The 19156-nt window shown below is 42.2% G+C and overlaps 1 protein-coding gene across 4 annotated transcripts in view; it reads left to right on the plus strand.

Annotated features, from left to right (window-relative positions):
* The window catches only part of Dennd2b (DENN domain containing 2B), a 190146-nt gene that overhangs the window by 29407 nt on the left and 141583 nt on the right, over positions 1–19156 (plus strand). Inside the window, exon 1 of one of the 4 annotated variants that reach the window (XM_048460606.3) lies at positions 7013–7029. The exons of the other annotated variants lie outside the window; for them this stretch is intronic. The gene's annotated coding sequence lies outside the window, so the exon portion shown is untranslated. Of the gene's footprint in view, positions 1–7012; positions 7030–19156 lie in introns of those variants that run through there. 4 annotated transcript variants of the gene reach the window in all.

Below are 19156 nucleotides of genomic sequence, written 5' to 3' on the forward strand. Positions count from 1 at the left end.
TCTAAGTCAGCAGGCCTTGACTGGAGCCTATTTGTGACAACTACTTAGATCTAAGTGAGCAACCAGTGAGTGACTCTACACACGCCACAGTGCTTGAGGGCTTGGACATAGTGTAGAGCCAAAGAGAGAGCAAGCAACACTTCCTAACATTCGTGGTGATCCCTTCCTGCCTCGGCCTTCTGCTTGGGTTACACATGCACCACTGTATCTGGCTCCTTTTGTACTTGTCAGAGTTCCTTTTATTTTTAAATTTTTACTTGTGAGTGTGGATGTGCATGTGCCATGGTGAACATGTAGATGTCAGAGGACATTTTTCAGAAGTCAGGTCTCACATTCCACTTTTTTGAGAAAGGGTTTTTGCCGCTCTGGAGACTAGCTTTCACTGAAGAAGGGCAGTTCCCGTCTCCCATGAATGTTGTGATTACAGATGCACCTGGCTTTTTATTTGGGTCCTGGGGACTGAGTTAGGGTTGTTAGATTTGTATGGCTAGTGCTTTTACTTGATGAACAACTGTGCAGGGTTTTAACCTGTTTCCCAGTGTGCTTGGAATTCTGCAGATTTGTAGACTTGAGGTGTTGATTCCAATGCTGGCCCAGAATCTTTTTTAATTTTTGCTTTTTAGATTTTTATTTTATTAGTCTGCACATGTATATGTCCACAACAGGTGTGTCTGGTGCCCACAGAGTTTCGAAGAGAGGCATGGTGCTCCTGGAACTGAAGTTACCAGTGGTTGTGAACCACCACATGGGTGCTAGGAATTGAACCTGGTCCTCTGCAAGAGAGACTAGTACTCTTGGTCCACCTGAGAGTCTTAAAGCTCATGTGAAAGCCTCAAGGGTGAACATGGGGTGAATTATGTTTGTTTGTTTGTGTCTTTATTTATCTTAGACAGGATCTCAAATAGAGATCAGACTCGCCTTGAACTCACTGTATAGCTAAAGAGGAACATGAACTTCTGGTCTTCCTGCCTCCACTTCTCACATGCTAGGATTACAGGATTATGCAGCAGTGCAAATCAAACCTAGGGCTTCTGGAGTCTAGGCAAGCTATCTACCAACTAAGCAATATCCCAGCCCTGCTTTTTGTTCTTGAGACAGGATTTCCCTGCTTATCTCAGGCTGGCTTTCAACTCACAACAATCCTCCTGCCTTAACATCCTAAGTGCTGAAATGACAACTGTGTCTCATTACACCCAGCTGCTTTAGAAATGAATCTTTTCTCAAGTCTGGGTGAATGGAAAGCAGATTGGATTAAATAGCACTTGGTAAATTTATAGAGTTATGGTTAATATTTTTTGTTTGTTTTTTTCTGGGTTTTTTTTTTGAGGCAAGGTCTCACAATGTAGCCTTGGCTTGCCTAGAACTTGCAGTGTATGCGAGGCTGACCTCAGACTCAGAGAGATCTCTCTATCTCTGCCTTCCTAGTGCGTGTGCCACTACACCCGGCTTTTTATTTATTTGATGATTAATATTTTTAAAAAGCATTTCCAGATGATTTCAAATAACATTCAAGTTTGACAGTTTAATATTCTTAAATATTAGAAAAGGACTTTGGGCTGGGTGGTGATGGCACACAGCTTTAACCCCAGCACTTGGGAGGTAAAGGCAGACAGATCTCTGTGAGTTCGAGGACAGCCTGGTCTACAAAACAATTTCCAGAACAGCTAGGACTATTATACAGAAAAAAAAAAGAAAGAAAGAAAGAAAAGGATTTTGGAGGCGAAGCAGGAAGATCGAGAATTTAAGGTCATCTTCAATTATATAGCATATTGGAGGCTAACTGGATTACATGAGACTGGTTGAACCCGTCAGCTTAGCCTCTAACATCCTTATCTTAAAAAAAAAAAAAAAGTCTGACATGATTGGCTGGGGCCTTCACCCCAGCTCCTGGCATCCATCCATTTTGGAATGTTGAGTGGAAAGCTTCATTTCGAGCCCCTCCTCCGGGAGTTGCCTCAGTCCATACTCCGCCTCCCAGAAAGCCCACCAAACGGTGACCCCCTCCTCAGGGAAGGTCAAAACCACTCCCACAAGCTATTTAAACTGCCTCCCAGAGAACAAACATGTGGTCTCCTATTTTGCCTCTCCAGTGGTCGGTCTGGTTTTCCACCACCTGGGAGTGCTGATATCCATTAAAACTGGGCCTTTTCTAATTTGGTCTGATCTGGTTTGATTTGAATTATTGTGTCGGTGGAGAGGCTTACCGGGCCAAAGGAAAATACTTAACAGAGACCCCTGTCTCCAAACCAACCAACCAAACACACAACTCCCTATACTCTCAGGACCCCTAAATCTAAACAAAAAACTAAAGAAAAAGAAAGGATGTTTGAGCCAGGTGCTGGTGGTACATGCCTTTAATCCCAGCACTCGGGAGGCAGAGACAGGCGGATCTCTGTGACTTTGAGGCCAGCCTGGTCTACAAGAGCTAGTTCCAGGACAGGCTTCAAAGCTAAAGAGAAACCCTTTCTCAAAAAAAAAAAAAGTTTGGAAACATCTGTCCTAGAAAGCTGAGTCATCTAGGCCAACCATGTCTCCCATTTTCCTGATACAGAGAAACCTAGCTGTTTGCGCCAGAAAGCATAGCTCCACAGCCCGCGCAAATGTGCTAGGGGGGAAAAAACTGTTTCATGAATATTAGAGCTCCAGACCCAAAAATATTAGAATATTAGAGCTACAGATTGAGCTACAGTCTGTTCCTCAAAGAAAAAGCAAAAACAGTATGTCAAAGTGAAATTAATGAACCAAAATCCCAGACAACTCATCTTACTTAAGTGCAGGACTTAAAACAGCAAAAGGAAATAAAGCCCATCTCTGTGGCGTCATGTTCTGTTTTATGTATGCAGTAAAATAGTTGAATTTTAAGTCCCTCAGAGTTAAAAAGTACAGACACTTAGCTATAAGATATGTTGCCAGGAATCTGTATGAAGCATAACCATGTAATCAAGCTGTACTGTACTTCTCTACACAAAGAGAGCCAAAGCTACTACATCTGAAAATTAGGGAACTTTCATTTGCCTGACAGAAGACAGTACAGAGGAAATGGCTTGGAGGCAGAGGAGAAGTAGGAGAGAGGATGAAAGGACTGTATTCATGCTATCCAAATTAGAGTCTGGATGTTTATGCTCAGATCTTGTCTTGGCTCTGTGCTGAGGGCACCGAACAACTGGGACATGGGAAAGTGTATCTCTGAAGTCCCTAATTTAGGCACTAAACAGACCAAATTCCTTCCACAAATGCTTCCTATTTTCAGCAGTCTGTGTTCTGAACATACATTGTGATTAAAGTGCACAGCTGGTTAGTGCTAACCACCACTTCTCTCTTGCTGCCTGTTCTTCCCGTAGCTGTTCTTTCATTCTGTTGTTTGTACGTGACATGCCTCTACAGGACTGCAGCCCGGGGAGTGTTATTATTTATCTGTATTTCTAGCTATACTTAGCTATACTTCTACTCTTTTTTTTTTTTTTTACAGTGTCTTCCTTTGTTGCCCAGGTATGTCTCAAACTTTTGACTCCTTGTCTCAGCCTATTGAGAAGCTGTAATCCCAGGCATTTCACCATGCTCAGCTTATTTATCTTTTATTCACTCAAATAGCATGAATGCATTGTGGACATATTTCCTGGTAGGTACATAGAATGTGATTGTGAGCAAACGAGTGGCTCCTGTCCTCAGAGCATATTATCTTCCTAATAAACGCATACACAATTGGCCTTGTTCATCCAACAAAGTGAATACTTAGTTAATGAAAATCAAAAAAAAATCCAGATTTGTCTCCCCCCCCCCCACTAGCTTTTTTGAGACAGGGTTTCTGTGGCTTTGGAGCCTGTCCTAGACCTAGCTCTTATAGACCAGACTGGCCTCGAACACACAGAGATCTGCCTGCCTCTGCCTCCCGAGTGCTGGAATTAAAGGCATGTACCACCACTGCCCAGTGCCAGATGTGTTTCTAATAAATATTCGGCCAATGTTAACTACTCACTAATGCTCACATAAGTAGAACTAAGATTCAGGACTATATTTAGAAATTTTTAAGGTATGTTAATTTTATTCCTGAAAAAGCAGGTCTAGTAAAGGTTTTCTTAGGAATTAAAACAGCTCCAAACATGAACTGGCAAGATGTCTTAGTGGGTAAAAGTGCTTGCCTTAAGTTCATTTCTGGAACTTACATAAAAAGCTGGATGTAGGGGCTGGATAGGTCCAGTGGTTATAGTGCTTGCTGCTCTTGCAGAAGGCCACAGTTGAGTTCCCAGTACCCATGTGGACAGTAATTCCAGCTCCAGAGCATCCAGTGTCCTCTTCATGAGAACTTCATGAGAACATGTACTCACTGGTGCACATAGCCACACATAGAAACACATATGTATGTAATTTAAATAATAGAATAATTTTTAAACCACCAGAGGCAGTAGCAGTTTGTGTCTGAAATCCTAGCCCCCCTACAGAGAGATGGGAGGCAGGGACAGGAGAATCAAACAGAGGTCAAATGTCAGGCATTTTGGAATACAATATGGCAGAAAGAAGATATAGATAGATCTTGTCTCAATAAGTAGAAGAGGAGAACTAACTACTGAAAGTTGTTCTCTGACTTTTACACATGTTCTGTAGAAAGCATGTAATTGTGGATACGTACACCAACATGTGTACACACAGAGAGTTTGTGCATAATTTGTATATTAAGTATAATTTGCAAATAAAGTTTTCAGACAAAAAAGAATAATTTGTACCTCATCATTGCCTCTTGCAATTGGCTTTAGTACACAGAACAGGTCCCAGCAGCTAGAGATGAAAACAGTGAATGTCCTGGGTCTCTTTGGAGGAAAGCATTGATGGCTTCTGTTCAGTTGGCTTCTCTATAGATGCCATCATGGGGAAACTGGGACATTAATACGAGTTCTGTTAGTTGTAGAAGTGAGAGACTGACTGATGAGTCTCTTTTACAGGGCAGATGGTGTAGTCTCAACAGCTTGTGCTTTGTACACATGCTTGAAGCCTCAGAACAATCTCTATCACCCTCTTTCTCCACTACAACTCCTTAGAGCTACAAGTGGAGTTTGCCAGGAATGTTACGCTAAGAGCTTGACTTGTCATTTTCCATCTCCTGTGTCCTTTGTCCTCTTCCCTGCTGCCATGCAGGCATTCTTTCTGTGTTGGGGGAAGATCACCCTAGTTTAAGATTGGAGAGTAGAGAGGCAAGTCTGTCCAAGTCTAGCCCAGTTCTCCTGTGGGGTCCACAGGTCAGTGACCTGTAGTAGAAACTCACTGATCTTGAGTTTGGAATACAACATAGACTGTCTTCTTAGTTCCAGGCAATGCCTTTGTTGTCTAGAGTGTTTCAACAGCAGCTGAAATCTTGGGTTTTCCCAATGTAAAACTAGTTCCACTTACCAGGAATTGATTTATTTTTTCACATAGGATGACTGTCAGTCTGAAGGTAAGGTCTCCAAAGGTAAAGCCTACCTGACAGTCCAGACATCTCTGATGTCAGTATGATGGGGATAAAGACTTAATACCAGAATTCATGTTTCATATCCTCTTTTGGCAAAGGAACAATAGTTTTTTTTAAAAAAATCAGTTTAGTTCTTGCCACTATTTGTGTTTGATTATGAGCAAGTTGAATTTTTTCCAGGATGAATCTTAAACTTATTATTTTTTGGTGCTTGTCTTGCAGCTGAGTAAATATCTCTTTCGGATATGTGACAATTGAATTGGCCCTGGTTTTGAAACAGGTCTTGGCTTTAGGGCCTGCTTATATTCATTTATACACATTGGTTCTTTTGAAATGCAGCCAGTCAATGTAAAATTATAGTGTGATTACAAACTAAACCTAGAGACTCACATTGTTCTATACACCAGCCCTAAAATTGTAAATTTTGTTTTGTTTTCAGACAAGGTCTCTCTGTATAAACCTGGCTATCCTGGAACTGACCAAGTAGACTAGGCTGGCCTTGAACCCAGATCTGTTTGCCTCTGTTTCTCTAGTGCTGGGATTAAAAGCCTGTGCTACCATTCTCCATCAAATTATCAATTTGAAATTCTAAATTTTGAAAGTCAATTTTTACTGTTTCTCATTCCAATTCCAAGATCTAGTTGTAAGTGATTTATGGGAGGAGAAATAAAATTATGTGGCTTTATAGAACCCCACCAAGTAAGTATGGGTCTGAATTGTACATGACATAGTCTTTTCCAAATGGATTGTTATACTGGATCAACAATTCTCCATTGAATTCCATCGATAAATAAGACAGTCACCAGTAACTGTTGCTCCATTATTGAATGACATTCATTTCTACCTTTTGGTTTTGCGTGCACGTGGAGTATTTTAAATTCTTACAATTCCTGTGGGGCTTAAGACTTCAGAACGGATCCTTGCAACCCTAGAGCTTTAGTTCTGCTACTGGCTGCAATACCCAGGGTAACATCTTTTATTGTCGTTTGGGTCTCGTATGGCTCCTGGGCCCAAAGCCAGCAGAACGGAAAGAGCGCTTGGGTTTGTTTGAAGGCAAGTGGGCTGTACAGACAGCTTTTCCCAGACTTTCCCAGCTCCGGCTTTTCATGCATACCAGCAGAGCGGCTTTTTTCCTCCGGTGATTGAAACCATCTGGACTGCAGGGGGGGTCACGTGTGTATGAGAAAATGACATAAAGTTTCTGATCCCCTGTGCTTCTGCTCCAGATCCAGACAATCCTTGGTCGGATGGTGCCGAGGTGAAGGCGGTGCGGTCTGGGGGCCCGACTTCCCACCCTGATTCCCCCCCCCCCCCCCCCCCCGTCTTCCCACCCCAACTCCCCCGCCCCCGCTGAGCAGCACACCCCCCCCCCCCCCCCCGCCCGGGAGCACACCCCTCCTCCCGGCTGCAGCAGCCCACCCTTTAGGTCTCCAGTGAAGGCACGCCTTCCCTGGTTCTGCAGCCCGGGGCGCGGATACCCGCCCGCCGCCGCCCGCCCTCTCTACGGGAGCGGCCCCTCCTTCGGGCTGTGCGGCGCCGGGGCAGCTCGAGCTGCGCGGAGCTCCCGGCCAGCTCCGGCGCCTGAGGTAAGTGCTCCCGGGCGCCCGCAGGAGTCGCCTGCCCGCCGCGCTGCTTCAGCTCCCCATCGGGTGGCGGATAGGACGCCGATTCCCGTTTTGTGGCGTACCAAATCCTTCCGTTTTCCCTAATCAGGGCCCAGGCAGGGGCTCCTGCTGCGTGAGTACTAGCGTGAGGGCCGCGGCTTTCTGAGTTGCTGGGGACTGCCCTCCCGGGCGATCGTGGATAGCTTTGCCTTCCGGTCAGGCCCGGGCTGCGCTGTGTGGGGTGTGGAGCCCCGACCCGGGTCTGGAGTTGTGCACCACTGCGGATCGCAGGCAGCCTGGGAGACACAGTTGAGCTGCATTTACCTGAGCCTGTGTAACTCCAGTGCAGCACCCACACAGACTAGCTTCCTACTCAAACAAAGGAAATTAACTTAGTCTTCTATCACTTGGACCTGTTAAACGGGGTTTGTTGTTCTGTACACTTCATACACTTTCCCGTGTGAATGAAATGACACTTCAGCATTTGTGTTGCCTTAAGTAAGGGTCTGAAAAGCTAGTATCCAAGTAAAAGTCAAAGAACTGAACATTTTCTAGTGTTTTTAAAAGGAGTATTGCAGTATTGTGGGGGGATTTTGTATGACCATAATTTATAATCGCTTAAATATGGATAAAATAGCTTCTTGATCAAATGAAAGAATTTGCCATAATGGCTCAGACCAGCTATTGATCTCATTTCCAACCAGATGTTTCTGCTTTTGCATTGCAGGGTCTGGGGAATGGTAAAGAAGTAGTTATCCAATGTCCAAGATGTTAAGGGCCACAAGGAAAGCCCCAATTGACCACATAATTGCTTTGTTTTGTTTTTGTTTTCTACAAAGGGTGTTTTTCAGAAGATGGATGCCTTCGTTGATTTTTTTGGGGGGGGGCAGGGGGCAAAGGTCTCATGTAGTTCAGGCTGGTTCTAAACTCTTGAGCCTTCTGCCTCCACCTCCCAAATACTGGGATTACAGGTGTGGAAACACCATGCCCTTCTCCCTTCATGGAATATTTTTTCTTCCAGAAGTATGAGATTTCTAAAGTATCAGAAATAGTGTAAATTCTAGAAAACTTAATCTAAAGGACTGAATTGTCTTTGGTCTCCAAATACTATGTTGAATTAGGACAACTCGGAGGCTGTCCAGTAAAGGCATACTGTGAAGCAAAAGCTGTGTGGATTCCGCTGGCCTGGGCGACAGGCTTTAGGAGACTAAGACTAACAGATTCAGCACTCTTTCATATTTACTAGGTAAACATTACCTTTGGAAAGACAACAAAATGTGGGGAAGAGATTGATTCAGATAAATATTAGGAGAAAAATACATATTGGAAGTGTTTCCTATTCCTTAATTGGGTCAGAAAGGAACTCTTTTTCTGGCAGTTTCAAGATAACCTTTATCATCAATTATTTTCTATTGTGGCTGTTTTTGTAATTAGTGAAGTGCTTGCTCTTCAGTTTGTTTACTTGTGGAGAAAGGATTGACACAAATAAATATCTAGTTGATTGACTTATAAGAATTAAAGATCATCAACTAGAAAATGGTTATGAGGCAGGAGCATGTTCCAGAAGAGATGCTGTTTGAGTCAGGCTTGGAAGTGTGGTTGTGCACATGAATGGTACAGAGTTGTTGGTGGGGTCTTCAAGAGAACAGAGTGGGCCATTTGCATGGGAACTAGGGAGAAAAGTCAAAAGGAGCAATACTCTGTGCTGTGAGCCCTTGGATGCTCTCGCATTCTTCTCTTTTGCTCCTGTTTTAAGGAGACAGGATCAGAGCAATAGGTAGCCTGTTCAAGATGGCACAGCGGTCACTGGCAGAGCAGGGACTTAGGTGCCCAGTTTGCTGACTCAGTCTCCAGTGCTGCTTTCACAGTGAGCAGTGAGTGGGAGGTCAGCCACAGGGACTGTGGTCAGCTTGGATTCTGGCTCAAGGGCTAGAATTTTATCCCACAGACATCATCACGCTTCTAAAAGTTTTTGAGGAATGATGACCAGAACAATGGTTTTAGAAGACGTTTGTGCCTTTGGTGTACAGGAATGTGATGCCATAGCTTCATAATCAGGAAGCTAAAAAGGAAATGTAACCAAAGTATCTGGGTGTTTCAGTTTATGTTCTTTTGGTAGTAAGTATCCTGCAGTAAGTAGCTGGATAACTGGGGAGGAGTTAGTTGTGTTGACCACAGGGTTGCTGGGAAAAAGAACAGAGCTGAAATGGACTGTGTGTAGAGCAGTTCCACAGGTGCCATGTCCTGTATGTTCTGCGTGGGATTTGCAATACTCCAGTAACAGTTTCTTTTCTTTGACAACTACCCTGAGCACTAGAGTTTAGTGCTGTGATTTAAGAGCCTTTTCTTGCCTGCCCTCAACGTTTTGAGATGTTCTCCATGCATATATTCTCTTGCTTCCAATTAAAAATGCTGAATTTTAAAATAAGAAGAACACAAACTGAGATTACCCTTCTTAATGAGACCAGTACCAAATGGGACCAATATATTTCACTTTTCATTACTGGTGGAACAATAAGAAGCCTGTGGAGGACTATTGCATGGTAATGTAGAAGGATTTAGAGATTTCTTACCAAGGAATTGTGTTTGTATGTACTGCTACAGAACATAAGGGGTTCTTGAATCCCCAGGTTTATAGTCAGGCTCTTTGACTCTTCACAGATACTGGACACAGGAAGGCAGTGGGAGATGGAGTCTCATTAGACTTCTGCTTGAATAGCCTGGATTTCTTGCTGTTCCCTCTGTAGGCTGTAGGTTTATTCCTTCTGAACTTCTTTAGTATTCTGAAGACTTGGTTGTCAGGTCAAAGAGTATCAGATATTCTTTGATACTGAGAAGGGGGCACTCCCTGGAATCTAGAGGGTGACCCTAGCAAGGACGTCTAGTAATTAAGAATATGGAGTCCGGGGGCTGGAGAGATGGCTCAGTGGTTAAGAGTACTGACTGCTCTTCCAGAGGACCCGGGTTTAATTCCCAGCACCCACATGGCAGCTCACAACTGTCTGAAGATCCAGTTGCAGGGGGTCTGACACCTTCACACCAATGCACATAAAATAAAGTTAAATAAACCTTAAAAAAAGAATATGGAGTCCGAACCATTCATTTTCTGTAACCAGACAAGGCTCTCAGTGGTGGGACTGGGACACCAACCCAGCCACAGAACCTTCCACCTACAACCTGTCCTGACTACAAGATGTGTTGGGGCAATGGTGGCACAGAATTTGTGGGAGTGGCCAACCAGTGACCAGTTGAGGCCCATGCCTGGCATTGCCTGGATGACCAGGAACCAGAGGCTGGATAGTTCAGAGACCGAAGGTCTCTGACCAAATACAACTGGCCAAAAAGAAAAATCACTAAAATAATTCCTAATGATGTTGTGCTATACTCATAGATTAGTGTCTAGTCTAGTCATTACCAGAGAATCTGCCTCTGGCAGCTGCTAGGAGTGGATGCTGAGTCCCATAGCCAAACACTGTGTGGAAAGAGAGCTCATGTTGGAGGTCTCCATCAGTTCCCTCCTCTTAGATCTCGAGGAATCCTGTAAAAGAAGGGGAGGAAGAGTTGTGGGAGCCAGTTGGGTCGAGGACACCAGGAGAGCACGGCCCTCAATCAACTAAGCAATTGGGGGCTCACAAGAAACTGAAGTGACAGTCAAAGAGCCTGCATGGGTCTGCTCTGTATCCTCTGCATATGTTATGATTATTGGTTTGGTTTTGGGAGGGGGGACTCTTGACTGGGAGTAGGGGTGTTTCTGACTCTTTTGCCTGCTCTTGGGACCCTTTTCCTCCTACTGGATTACCTCACCTGGGAAGTTTTGTACTTCGTCTTACTGTATCTTGTAGTGTGTTTGGTTGACATCCCTGGAACACCTGCTCTTTTCTGGGGGAGACAGACAAGGGAGTGTATCTAGGGAAGAGGGAAGATGGAAGAAACTGGGAGGATTGGAAGGAGAGGAAGCTGTGGCTGGGATGTATTGCATGAGAGAAGAATAAATAAAAATTTTAAATATATAATGATAAAATATAAAATAAGGAGAGGAAAAAGGCTAATATACAAAATATATAAAAAAACTAAAAAAACTGACATCAGGAAATCAAATAACCCACTTTAAAAATGGGTACAGATCTGAACAAAGCATTTTCAAGAGAGAAAACTCAAATGGCTAAGAAATACATAAAGATATGTTCAGCATCTTTAATCAGGGAAAATGCAAATCAAAACTACTTTGAGATTTCATCTTACACCCATCAGAATGACTAAGATTAGTAAAACAAATGACAACTCGTGCTGCTGAGGATGTAGAATAAGGAGAACACTCATCCATTATGCTGGTAGGAGTGCAAACTTGTACAACCACTGTGGAAATCAGTGTGGTGGTTCTTCAAGAAGATAGAAATTTTTTTATGTAGGCATTTAGTGCTATAAACTTATTTCTTAAAACTGCCTTCATTGTGTCCCTTAAGATTGGGTATGTTGTATATCCATTTTCATTCAATAGACATGGGTATGTTGTGTATCCATTTTCAGTCAATGAACTTGGGTATGTTGTATATTAATTTTCATTCAATTCAGTTTTTAATTTTTAAATTTCTGTCGGCTCATTTTTCATTCAGTGGTGAGTTGTTCAGTTTCCATGAGAGTATAAGCTTTTGTTGATAATATTGAGCTTTAGTCTGTAGTGGCAGAAAGAATGCAGGGTGTTATTTCAATTTTCTTGTGTCTTTTGAAAGCTTTATGCCCCAAGTATGTGGCCAATTTTGGAGAAAATTTCATGAGCTGATTGATGGGAAGAAAGTGCATTCTTTTGTGTTTGGGTGAAATGTTCTTTAAGTATCTGTTGGGTCCATTTGGTTTATGACATCAGTTAGCACCAACATTTCTGTTTAGTTTCTGTCTGGATGGCCTGTCTATTGGTGAGAGTGGGGTCTTGAAGTCACATTATAAGTGAGTCAATATGTAGTTTAAGCTGCAGTAGTGTTTCTTTTATGAACCTGAGTGCCCTTGTGTTTGGTGCATAGATGTTAAGAATTGTAATGTCTTCTTGGTGGATTTTCCTTTGATGAGTATGTAGTGTTCTTCCCTATCTCTTATTTCTTCTGATTAAGTTTGGCTTGAAGTCTATTTTGTCAGATATTAGAATGGCTACAGCAGCTTGCTTCTTGTGTACATTTGCTTAGAATATCTTTTTCCATCCTTTTACCCAGAGGCGATGTCTATCTTTGATGGTAAGGCATGTTTCCTGGATGCAGCAGAAGAATGGATCCTTATTTTCTATCCATTCTATTAGTCTGTGTCTTCTTACTGGAGAATTGAAACCATTAATGTAGAGAGTTATCAATGAGCAGTGTTTGTTAATTATTGTTATTTTGGGGTGTGTGTTTCCGCTCTTTTGACTTGCTTGTATAGGATTACTTCTTGTTCTTTTTGGGGGTGTGGCTAACCTCTTTAGGTAGATGGTTTCTTTCTAGCATCTTCTCTAGGACCAGATTTATAGTTAGATTTTGCTTAAATTTGGTTTATGAAATATCTTATTTTTCCCTATCTATTGTAATTGACAGTTTTGTTGAGTATAGTAGTCTGGGTTGGCATCTGTGGTCTCAGAGTCTATAAACCTAGATCTAGTCCCTTTTTGCTTTTGGAGTCTCCATTGAGAAGCCAAGTATTATTTTAATAGATCTGCCTTTATGTGATACTTGGTCTTTTCCCCTTGCAACTCCTAATATTCTGTTTTTGTTCTGTACATTTAGTATTTGATTATTATGTGCTGAGGGGCCTTTCTTTTCTGGTCCGATCTCTTTGGTATTTTGTATGCTTCCTGTACTTTGATAGGCATCTCCTTCTTTAGGTTAGGGAAATTTTCTTTTATGATTTTGTTGAAAATATTTTTTTTTACCTCAGTTTCTTCTCCTTTCTCTATTCCTGCTATTCCTAGATTTGGTCTTTTCTAGTGTGATAGATTTCCTGGATGTTTTGTGCCAGAGTTTTTTTTAGACTTAAAATTTTCTTTGACTGATGTAACTATTTTTTTCTATCATGTCTTCAGTGCCTGAAATTCTCTTTCACCTCTATTATTCTGTGGGTGAGGCTTGCCTTGAGGTTCCTGTTTAAGTTCCTAAATTTTTCACTTCTATATTTACCTCAGTTTTGTTTTTCTTTATTGATTCTATTTCCACTTTTAGGTCTTGAATTGTCTTATTAATTTCCTTTCACTGTTTGTATCTTCATAGATTTCTTTAAGGGATTTATTCATTTCTTCTTTAAGGACCTCTATTGTATTTGTAAAGACTATTTTAAGGTCTTTTTCTTGTGCTACAGCTATGTTGCAATACTCAGAGCCTACGATGGTAGGGTTGCTGGTCTCTAGTAAAGACATATTGTCCTGGCTGTTGAATGTGTTTTGATGCTAGCATCTAGGCCTCTGGGTATGGAAAGATTGTAATTATAGGGACTGATACCTGATCCTGTTTTTGTTAGCTGGGTGTTCTGTTCCTTGGTTTCTGTTACCCTCTCTGGTTCTTAGGACAGTATGGTAGCTGTGTGTTGCCTGGTAGGAAATTCTTGGATTCTGATAGGTGTGGGGGTTTCAGGTAAAATGCGTTTCTAGGTATTAGGAACTGACACTTAGGAATGGGGATGGGCTTGGATGGGGGGTTGAGGGGATCCACAAGAGGGAGGAAAGCAGGTTCTACTCAGATCTGCTTAGTCCCCTGGGGATGGCAGCAGAGAGTTAGGAGAGGCCACAAGAGGCAGTCTGCTACAGAACTACAGGGATGAGACTGGGGGATTACATTTGGAGGAGTAGAGGGAAAGTAAAGATTTGAAGTTCATTTACCTGTTTTGCTGGCCTACTTGGTTTTGGCTGGCTTGGCTGGTGGGTTCCCAGATAATGCCTGGTGGAGTTGGGTGCTGGATAGAGTGATGAGGCAGGGAAGGAAGGTTGGAGAGAAAGATCTGTGTGATTGCTGGAGTGGATGGAGGGTGGGTGGGAGGAGCAGGATGTCTGCTTCAGAGCTGGGGTTAAGATTAGGGGAAGAGGAGAAAGAGGTAAAGATTTGCAGTTAGCCTACTCGCTTCCCTGGCTGGAGTGCATGAAAGTTGTTAAAATAAACAAATAAATAAAAACAAAGGTTTTTTTCAGCCCTCCATACACCCTTTACCATTCAGAGTCCTTAGCTCCGGAGCCCTGAGTTGTTGAATTGGGCTTTGAAATGACCAGTACTTCTACAGACATGACTCAGTTTGGGATCTGTTTTCTAACATGATACATCTCTCAGGGCAGGATTTAGAAGTAGGAAGGCACAAGTTAAAGTTCCAGCTTTGCCATATATTCACCGGTTTCTGGAATTTAATGTCTGTTCAATTTTGTTTTGTTGGGACAGGGTCTCACTATATAGCCCTGGTTGGCTTGGAGTTTGCTGTGTGAACCAAGCTGGTCTTGAACTCTGGGATCACCTGCCCCATTAATGCTGTGATTAAGGGTATGCACCAGTCCTTAATGGCTTAGTTTTTTAGTTTCTAGACTATGGTTATCTTTAGGCCCAGACAGAGGAAGTTGTGTCCAAATGAGTCCATAGGTCGTTCTCCCATTTTGTGTCTCAAATCTCCTGAGAGCCATTTTGTTTTGTCTTTAGCCTCTGGTTATAGGACAGGAAGGAACACTGTCCAAATTTCCTCAGAGGGTGCTAATACTCATGGTCAGTCAATCGGTGAGCTTTTCTTAGGAATTCCTGTAAGAACACTCTCCAACTTAGTTCTGATAGTTGTAGGGTCTCAGAAAGAAGTTTTTTGTGATGCTGTTTTTAAAAGTCAGACATACTTGGTTGCGTTTTGTTTAATACCCTCTCTCCTCCCCTACCCTCATCTCTTCTCTTCTTTTTAGTTTTTCAAGATGGGTCTCTCTGCGTAGGCCTGGCTGTCCTAGAACTCACTCTGTAGATCTGGCTGGCCTTCCTCTGCCTTATGAGTGCAGAGATTAAAGGCATGTACTGCTATACCCAGCATAATAACTTGCTTACACAGTTAACATCTTTATATTTGGTGATCATTTGTTATTTTTTATCACTTATTGGAGGAATGATTTAAGTTTTCTGAAAGATAGGACTGGGCTGTCCTTTTGATGCTCAAATGTAACCTCCTGATACAGAATTTTGACTGTTTGGAGTGACTCTTATCTCTAGATGTCCCTAAGTCTTTGTTAAACCACTTGCTCTCAAAAGATTTCATGACTTCCCTGGGCCGAGGAAGGCTAAGGTTTCCAGATTGACAGCACAAATTATCAGTTATCTCCTTGTAGTTAGCTAGTTTGCATTTAATGTCCCCCCCCACTGTTCTCCCATGTCTCCTATGCACAGATGACTACAGAAAGAACAAACTGTCTTTTCCTGGAGTCCAGTGGCCATCACCAAATGTACCATTGTGCTCATCCCTTCTTTGTCACCCTCTGGCTAAGCAAGCAGAGCTTTCTGCTTTTATGTTTTGCCTTTAGGAATCTTGCTTTTTAGACCTATGATTATGTAATACATTTGTGACTTTGTGTTTTGTTTTATGCAGAAAGTCTACATCAGATGTGTTGATGATTAGGCTTTCAGTTTGAAAGGAACCATTGGAATAAAGCATGTCCTCCCTCATCAGCATAAGCAACTGGTTATGTAAACTCTGGAGATGGTCTTTTAAAAGTTTCACCAAGCCGGGCAGTGGTGGTGCATGCCTTTAATCCCAGCACTCGGGAGGCAGAGGCAGGCGGATCTCTGTGAGTTTGAGACCAGCCTGGTCTACAAGAGCTAGTTCCAGGACAGGCTGTAGTTTCACTACAGTGAAACCCTGTCTCAAAAAACAAACAAAAAAGTTTCACCAAAAGAATTTTGCCTATAGTGTTTTTTATTTTTTTTGTTATTGTTGTTATTGTTTTTGTTTTTTAAGACAAGGTTTTGCTGTAGTTTTAGAGCCTGTCCTGGAACTAGCTTTTGTAGACCAGGCTGACCCTGAACTCACTGAGATCCGCCTGCCTCTGCCTCCCAAGTGCTGGGATTAAAGGTGTGAGCCACCACTGCTTGACTTGCCTATGTTTTTTAAAGGCTCACAAAGATTGTGCTGAAAGTACCAGACTGGCCCAATGAAGGCCTTTCCACAAGTGTGGGAGTCGTCTGTTTAAATTAGGACATAGTATTCTGAAGCAAGTATGTTGGAAATAATATGGGCCTATTCTGATACAGTACAGTGGTTCCTAGAGTGTGTGTGGTTGTATCCCTGAGAGTTCTTGGAAAACTGCTCTGAGTGGGAAGGGTCCATTGTGGCAGCTTTTGTCTGTCTTTGATATAAAGTTGAGATCTTGTATGTTAATTTTTCTAAGGCAACTTTGAATCTAAAGATTTGTTGAATTCATTCCTTTCTTCTACCTTTTCTCCTTTTCGGGATAGGTCAACTGAAGTAGGGTAGAGGGAATCCCTAACCAGGGAGTCATTGTCAGACACTGGTCTTGAGAGAGGTGTTCTGTTACTGTTGCTTATACAGTTCTTCCTCGTGTCTACCCTATATTAACTGTATGCTATGGAGCCAGCATTTGGGGAGAACTGAAGTTGGTATCCCCAGAAACCTTGTAAATGCCAGGTGGGTGTGAAGGCCCTGACTAATTACAGCGCTAAGAAAGAAAGTGGAGATGAGGATTTCCCTCTAGATTAGCTATGCCATGGAGCTCTCTCAGTCTCTCTCTCTCTCTCTCTCTTTCTCTCTCTCTCTGTGTGTGTGTGTGTGTGTGTGTGTGTGTGTGTGTGTGTGTGTGTGTGTATGTGTGTGTGTGATGGATTCCCTGGAACCAGAGTTACAGGAAGTTGTGAGTCACCTGAAGTGTATGCTAGGAACTGAACTCATGTTGTCTTGAAGAGTAGGAAGTGCTCTTTAACCACTGAACCATCTCTCCAGCCCCTGTACAGTAGTGTCCAACTAAATACTTCTCTTAAAACAGGTCCTCTTGAGTTCTGTGGATTTTTTTAAAGGTCATCTCATTTAACCTTTACAGCAACTATGAAGTGTGTTTTCTTTCTATTTTTTCTTTCTTCTTCCTTTTTTTTTTTTTTTTTTTTTTTTGGTTCTTCAAGACAGGGTTTCTCTGTGACTTTAGTGCCTGTCTTGGAACTAGCTCTTGTAGACCAGACTGGCCTCAAACTCACAGAGATCTGCCTGCCTCTGCCTCCCGAGAGCTGGGATTAAAGGCATGCGCCACCACTGCCCGGCTTGAGAAGTGTGTTTTCTTTTTTCATTTTATGCACTTTCTTCTTGTGGAATCTCAACTATCCCCAGGTCTTCCACTAGTTACCTTATGTCAGCAATGTATCTGCAGTTACCTTAAAAATTCAGGCTACGTTGGAAGGCAATTGAGAGGGGGTGGGAGGAAGAACTGTGATTTTAATGTAAAAGAAAAATAAAATAAGAAAGAATTTGGGTTAGAGTCACATGGCCTGCTTTGGATTATGTGGTCCTAGACAAGCTCCTTACTCTCTCTGTGCCTTGGTTTCCTCATCTGTAAAATGAGGCAACAATAGTACCTACCTTATAAAATTGTGGCGAAGATAAATGATTTTATGTTGGGAAGATGATCTGGCAGGCTGCTGGATGACCCACAGGTGCCTCCGAACTTCCCACGTCCAGTACTTAGCTGTACATTGTAAAGCTAATAGTTTCCCTCATGTATCCACCAAGCTCTTTTCGTGATATCAGTCATCCCCCATTTCTCTCCTCATATCGGCATCACACTTAAAAAGCCTTTTCAGTCCCACTTTCCAAATGTGTCCTTAGTTGGGCTCCCTCCTCATTCACTTGCTGCCTCCAATCCCACTAAAGCCTTGGCCTGTTTTGACTGAACATCCAAGCTTTTATGGCTCAAATGTCCTTCAAGTTCTGAGGCTCTTTTAAGCAGCTTTGCAAAACACAGAACTTAACAATACTTATTTCTTTTCTTTTTTAAAATTGAGGAATAATACGCAGTTCATAAATACTAATCTCAGAGTCGTGGAGCTCAGCGTGTGTGAAGTTCCATGTAGTTACCATTCAGATCATGAGACTGAGCATTTGCAGCCCTAACTGGTCCCCTCCCACCTCCTCAGAAAGCACATACATTCCCATCCCTAATTACTCTCCTGTTTCTACTTGTTTTGCCCTTTCTGTTCCTCTGTAAATGAACCACAGAATCTCTTTATGGATTTTTTTTCACTAGATAACTCCATTCTTTTCTATGACTTTCAAATGTTTTGCCATTTGACTTTCACTTCAAGTCATCTGTGCATATATATCCTGGCCTTTCAGACATGCCAGAATCATGTGTTGTATCAATATTGCTGACATTTCTCTCCCATTTCTTTTGCTTTTGATATTCTTTTGTTAACTTCCTTAACCTCTCACATCCACACATCAACTCCAGGCAGGATGGAGTCCTTCTCTGCACTCTGGAAGCAGGGTTGATTGTGTGGACACATCCTTTACTTTCATTTCTTGCTTTCTCGGATAGTGGGTGATTCACGCCTCAAAGATGGGACAGCTCTTCTATAATTAGTTAGTTAAATTTAAAACAAAAAAGATTTATTTATTTTTTTATGTGTATGAATGTTTTTTGCTGCATGTATGTATGTGGATCATATGTGTGCCTGGTACCTGAGGAGACCAGAGGAAGGCACTGGATTCCCTGGAGCTGGAGTTACAGATGGTTATGAGCTGTCAATGGGTTGTGGGAAAGGAACTCAGGTGCTTTATAATAGCTCTTAACTGCTGATCCATCTCCCTGTCCACTGGTTGGTTGAATTTTACATAAGTAGTTCATTCTTTCTAGAAAAATTAGATTAAGACAAAAAACAAAAACCCCAAAATAAAAAACCTCAACCTTCCTACTATGTAAGTATACAGAAATAATCATTGTTTACACACTTACCAAAATAAATATGCATTCACAAAATGCCAATTGTTTACCTACTTTATTCACATTTAGAAACTCTTAATTGTCCCTCAATATATACATGCTGTAGATGTAGATACCATAATGGCCAGGGATGTAGGCCAGTGGTTGAGTGCTTGTCTAGACAAATTGACATCCGTATGCCCATGGACTTTAATGCCATTCCAA

The sequence above is a fragment of the Myodes glareolus genome, chromosome 7 (assembly GCF_982192425.1).
Source record: "Myodes glareolus chromosome 7, mMyoGla1.1, whole genome shotgun sequence".
Classification (NCBI taxonomy): domain Eukaryota; kingdom Metazoa; phylum Chordata; class Mammalia; order Rodentia; family Cricetidae; genus Myodes; species Myodes glareolus.